This window comes from Schistocerca gregaria, chromosome 10, assembly GCF_023897955.1.
Source record: "Schistocerca gregaria isolate iqSchGreg1 chromosome 10, iqSchGreg1.2, whole genome shotgun sequence".
In the NCBI taxonomy this organism is placed as follows: domain Eukaryota; kingdom Metazoa; phylum Arthropoda; class Insecta; order Orthoptera; family Acrididae; genus Schistocerca; species Schistocerca gregaria.
In genome coordinates, this window is record NC_064929.1 from 79282065 (window position 1) to 79288440 (window position 6376).

General features: G+C 44.3%; 1 pseudogene; it reads right to left on the reverse strand.

Annotated features, from left to right (window-relative positions):
* Positions 1-2922: 2922 nt before the first annotated feature.
* LOC126293868 (5S ribosomal RNA) lies at positions 2923-3040 on the reverse strand (annotated as a pseudogene).
* Between the last annotated feature and the right edge of the window lie 3336 nt (positions 3041-6376).

Consider the following 6376-nt stretch of genomic DNA (forward strand, 5'->3'; position numbering starts at 1 on the left):
TCCACTTCACCAAATCTGTCTTCGATATTTTCCACAAAAAATAACGGCTTTGTGGCAGTGAACGTGTCTGCATTCATCCTACTGCATACTAGGCAGGGAAGAAAGTGTTCCATGCCAAGCTGGTGAATACGACTCGCCTCTAGTGTGTAACGAGGGATGGGAAGGCAACAGGGTCATTAGAAACAGCATCAAATGATCCATTACAAACTGAAGAAACGGCCATAGAAGAATTGACAGTATTCTGGAGCTTGATACGTCTCACACGCAAAGCATCCCCCCTAACACCATCCATTCCAGTCAGGGACTCTCCCAATGGGCACTACGCAGCAACAGAGAGGGCCATCTGGTGAGTTGGCCATTGCTGGGAGTTCCAGTGCTCCAGAATGACAATCAACTACTCCTAGGTGTGCCTGGGGAGTCAACAGCCTAGGTATAGGAAGTGTGCACCCTGTTTTCTCAGGGATTGGCTCTGCCAGATGGGTACATACCAGACACGCCACATAGATTGGCCACACATGCTGGTGACCCAACTGGGTGGAGGGGGGCTGCAGTGGGGAAGAAAGAGAGGAGGGAAAGAGGGAGAGGTATCCATACCATAGATGCTAGGGAACGAGTTTCTTCCAAAATGGCTCACACTACAGAGAGAAAATTTAGGACTGGAGATCAGACCCCAATGAAGGCACAAAAACGCCTGAAAGGAATGATGAAAAAGAAAAGGTAAAGGGCACAAGAGGGATCCAGGTCGGCCTAAGTAAGAACATCCAGAGAGGGGAAGGAGGGGGTAGATGGGAAGGAACGAGGACGTTGAAGGAAGGACATGGGGATGGAAATGCAGCCCTGGAAGGCAGAATGGGCTGCAATAGCTCAGGGCCCAGTGGGCGCCACGAACGAACTCACGAAAGAACCTACGATGGACGTGGCAGAAATATGGGCAAATTTTAAAAACATTGTAAATCACGCGTTGAACAAGTATGTGCCGAAAAAGTGGGTTACGGATGGAAGACCCACCGTGGTTTAAGAGCGCGATTCGGAGAATGCTCAGGAGGCAAAGACAGTTGCACTCGAGTACAAGAAAGATCGGGAGAATGAGGACAGGCAAAAGAAGAGAGGTTCGTGCTGCTGTAAAAAGAGCGATGCGCGAAGCACACAACCACTACCACAGCCATAACTTAGCAGAAGATCTTGCTGAAAACCCAAGGAAATTCTGGTCTTACGTGAAATCTGTAAGCGGGTCGAAGGCTTCCATCCAGTCACTCACTAATCAGTCTGGCCTGGCAACGGAAGACAGCAAAACGAAAGCTGAAATTTTAAATTTAGCATTTGAGAAATCTTTCACGCAGGAGGATCGTACAAACATACCGCCGTTTGAGTCTAGTACAGATTCCCGTATGGAGGACATAGTGGTGGACATCCCTGGGGTTGTGAAGCAGCTGAATGGGTTGAAAATATATAAATCTCCAGGTCCTGATGGGATTCCAATTCGGTTTTACAGAGAGTACTCTACTGCATTGGCTCCTTACTTAGCTTGCATCATTTATCGCGAATCTCTTGCCCGACCCAAAGTACCGAGCGACTGGAAAAAAGCGCAGGTGACGCCTGTGTATAAGAGGGGTAGAAGGACGGATCCTCAAAATTACAGACCAATATCCTGAACATTAGTTTGTTGCAGGATTCTCGAACATATTCTCAGTTCGAATAGAATGAAGTTTTTTTATTTGTAGCGATATGAAATGAAGCGATCACATAGGTTCATCCAAGTGAAATAGAAGGGCTAGACTTCGGTTCATTGCTGGAAAAATATAAAACCTCGTGAGTCGTGCGTTGCTAAACTACGAGAGGCACATACTAAAACGGATAAAGGACTAAAAAGTACAGAGAAGGGTTGAGCCACGGGAGAATGTCGAGGAGATGCTGAAAAACTAAACTCACAGACATAGACAGACACAAACTATCGATTGAAATCCTTATTACGAAGTATCAGTGGCGGATACAGAAAATGTTCAAGGAAGGGGCGCTAAAGATATCTTGAGCTACCTTTACTTTCACCGCAATAAAAAATAATCAAGCCACATGCAAAGTTTAAGAAAGTTTTACTGAAATTGAGCATACACATACACAAGACAATGCCATCTTATGATATAAAAAACTTACATTTGTGGTTCTCGTCCGTAAATGATGAATTCTGTGCGCATATTCTTCCTGGCTAATTGGTTGATTACATCGTCGCTAGGACAATCACCGTCAGGGTGAGCTAAGCCATTAACTAGATCCTCCACCGTTGTCGACCTCAGACATGTCTTTTGTACGCCGCAATGTTGAAGAATAGATGCACGCAGACCAGCAAATATTTTTTTTCAGTGTGTGCAAAGTAGGATAGTCACATCTAGGGACGTTTATGCTAGTATGCTTGTATTGAAGAATATCTCCCATTAGTGTCTTTCTAATCACAAAGAGTGAGTCTTCTTCAAAGAACGGTAGTTCAGTTAAGTGCTGTGAAACCTGGTAGTCAAGGGAAGGCAGGATTCGGTCACGATTGTGGACGGGGCCGTAATCAGTTACTACTGGCTGCCTTTTATGGTTACAATTTATTTTAAACCTGTAATTCCAGAATCAACAATAAATAAAAATGTCACACGTTATTAATGAAGGAATAAACAACTGTATAAATAATAGTGTTTTCAGTCAGTTACAATTCAGCTATCACCATTAAATACAGATAAAACACTCCGTCTTCAGGCCACGAGTGGCATACCGGAACCATCCGACCGCCGTGTCATCCTCAGCTGAGGATGCGGATAGGAAGGGCGTGGGGTCAGCACACCGCTCTCCCGGTCGTTATGATGGTTTTCTTTGACCGGAGCCGCTACTATTCGGTCGATAGCTCCTCAATTGGCATCACGAGGCTGAGTGCACCCCGAAAAATGGCACCAGCGCGTGGCGGCCCGGATGGTCACCCATCCAAGTGCCGGCCACGCCCTACGGCGCTTAACTTCGGTGATCTGACGGGAACCGGTGTATCCACTGCGGCAAGGCCATTGCCTGTTAAAACACATCCAGCAGATAATGTTTTAAAAGCAAGCCCCTGTGATCTTGGCAGAAGGCCTTACACGGCAGGAATGACAATAAATTAAGAAATGTTTAAAACTCGCAGCAACTTACAAATTAGAGGTATTGAAATATTAAAGGGAAGTTGCCACAAACACAGTAGAAGGTGTCTGACGCCAGGAATGGCGTAAATAAGGTTTTAAAGGCTTACTGCGCAAATACAAATACCAAATCAGAATTTTAAGTCAAGTGGCCACAATCACGGCTGAAGGATTTACAAGCCAAGAGTGGAAATAAATTAAGAATCATATAAGAACTCGCTGGGATTTACAACTTACAGGAATTGAAATATTAACGGTAAGTCGCCACAAACACAGCAGAAGGCATTAGATGCTAGGAATGGCAGTAAATAAGGTTTTAAGGCTTGCTGCTAAAATACAAATACAAAATTAGAATTTTAAGGCAAATGACCACAATCATGGCTGAAGGCCTTACACGTCAGGAACGGCAATAATATAAAAAATTAGAAACCTGCTGTAAAACAGCAAATATAATAGCAAAGGTTAATTAAAAAACAAGCAACTGATCACGAAACGGGTGAAATAAGAAGATGATAAATTTTGTAACACAACTCTTAACATCCACTGAACACTACACTGCTATATTTATTCCAGAAGGCGACGAGAACTATTAACTAGACAAATATAACTTTTAATGTAGGCATTACAAGGTATTGTAATAAATACACTACTGGCCGTTCTAAACAGACAGTTTATAAAACCATCGAGTTCGCCACAACAGCTGGAGACAAGAAGAACCGTATACCAGTTAAGAGCGTTGCTGCTATTGCACTTGTCGACGGACCTTGTGTTTTTTGTGGTTGTAGATTTAAGTTTAGTATTGACATTAATGATACTTTTGATCATGGTAATTGTTGGCTCACTGTAGCCCTTGTACGTGGAGGTACGGGAGTTCCTAACGAACCTGGACTTGAAAGTTTCGTTGATAGAGACATTATTGCTTACCGTGCCTACCACATGGCAAAACTTGCAGATAAAGACTTTGGTAAACCAGCTTATATGGTGCCTTGTGCATTGCCTTTGTATATTCGTAATAAGAGAAAATATCTATAAATGAGTCTGTATTCGTTTCGGTTAAAGGTAAAGGTGTTTGTGAATATATAAAGTTTGTTGGTGACTGTACGTTGTATTTTCATAAATAAATTCATCTTGGTCAGACTCTGTCTGTGGCTTCTGCCCTTGTTTTGTTAAAGTCGTAGCCCTGAGATTAGTTACTCTTTCCTGGAAGTTCTGCCGCGTTTGCTGTTTATGGGGATTCGCTGCGTAAAGAACTACAGTTTACCTTAATGGAAGCAACTCTGTTTCATTACAGACGTTAGTCACAACAGTTTGTGAAATGTGTGGAAGTTGCGTGTTCTGTGTTAAAGAGCTAGTGGAGTTACGTTAATCAGAACTGCCCGTTTAAACTGGTCATATTTCGAGTGGCTTACCGTGGACCATGTTGAGGGATGAACTGTGTGTTCGCCTTCCTTTTAAATGTAGCGAAGTTTAGTCTAATCATACTGTCTTTTCACTGTAATCAGTTAGTTAAGCATTTGAAAAACATTTTGGTGGCGTTAGTCGAATTTAATCAGAATGCCTTTTCATTGTAATCGTTTCAGTTAAGCATTCGTAAAACGTTTTAGTGAGATAAGTCTAATTTAATCGGAGAGCCTTTCACTGTAATCATTTCAGATAAGTATTTGTAAAATGTTCTGATGGGGTTGTTATTTGACCCGCCCTGAGATTTACTATGGTACTTCTGCTAAACTAGGAATGTATTTTTCCACTGTAGTTGTTACCAAATTTTTGACATCTGACATTCGGTTGCTTAGCTATCTGAAATGGTGTTTACATTAGTAAGAACCGCCAGATTCGTTACTTATGGCTAGTGTCTTACTGCAAAATATGTTAGAGGTCAGTAGGTCTGATTGTTTTTGCATTTCTGATCCTGCTGCATAGCTACACTCATGCTCATAAATTATGGATAATTGCAGTAAGTGGTGCCACACGATGTGGCACTACAGAAAACTGGCGCTAACAGCATAGGCACATAGGGAACACACACAACACAGATCTGTAAATCCACGGTATTGGTGATAAGTTTGGAAAACCGTCCCGAAATACATGTGCTACAAAACGCCACTGTTTCCTGCACATGTACCCCAACATCAATATGGGATATGATTACCATACACAGGCCGCACAACGGGTTGGCATACTCTGGATCAGGTGGTCGAGCAGCTGCTGGGGTATAGCCTCCCATTCTTGCACCAGTGCCTGTCGGTGCTCCTGAAATGTCCTAGGGGTTGGAAGACATGCAACGATATGTGGACCGAGAGCATCCCAGACATCCTCGATGGGATTTAGGTCTGGAGAACAGGCAGGCCATTCGCCTGATATCTTCTGTTTCAAGGTACTCCTCCACGATGGCAGCTCAGGAGGAAGGTGGAACTCACTGCACCCCTGAAAAGGCGGACATACCGGTGCAAAATGACGTCCCGATACACCTGACCTGTCACAGTTCCTCTGTCTAAGACATGCAGGGGTGTACGTGCACCAATCATAATCCCACCCCACACCATCAAACCACGACCTCCATACAGGTCCCTATCAAGGACATTAAGGGGATGGTATCTGGTTCCTGGTTCACGCCAGATGAAAACCCGGGGAGAATCACTGTTGACTATACCTGGACCCGTCCATGAACATAACCTGGGACCACTGTCCCAATGACCGTGTAATGTGTTCTTGAAACCAGGCTTTACGGGCTCTTCTGTGACCAGGGGTCAGTGGAAAGCACTTTTCACGTCTCCAGACGAATAAACCGCGTCTGTTCAGTCTTCTGTAGACTCTGTGTCTGGAGACAACTGTTCCAGTGGCTGCGGTAAGGTCCCAAGCAAGGCTACCTGCAGTACTCCGTGGCTGTCTGTGGGCACAGATGGTGAGATATCGGTCTTCTTGTGGTGGTGTACACTGTGGACGTCCCCTACTGTAGCGCCTGGACACGTTTCCTGTCTTTTGGAATCTTTGCTATAATCTTGAGATAACACTTTGTGGCACACGGAGGGTCCGTGCTACGATCTGCTGTGTTTGATCAGCCTCCAGTCGTCCTAGTATTCTACCCGTCATAACGTCATCAATATGTGTTCTTTGAGCCGTTTTCAACACACAGCCACCATTAGCACGTCTGAAAACGTCTGCACACTTACTCGCTGCACCGTACTCTGACATGCACCGACACACCTCTGCGTATGTGGACTGCTGCCAGC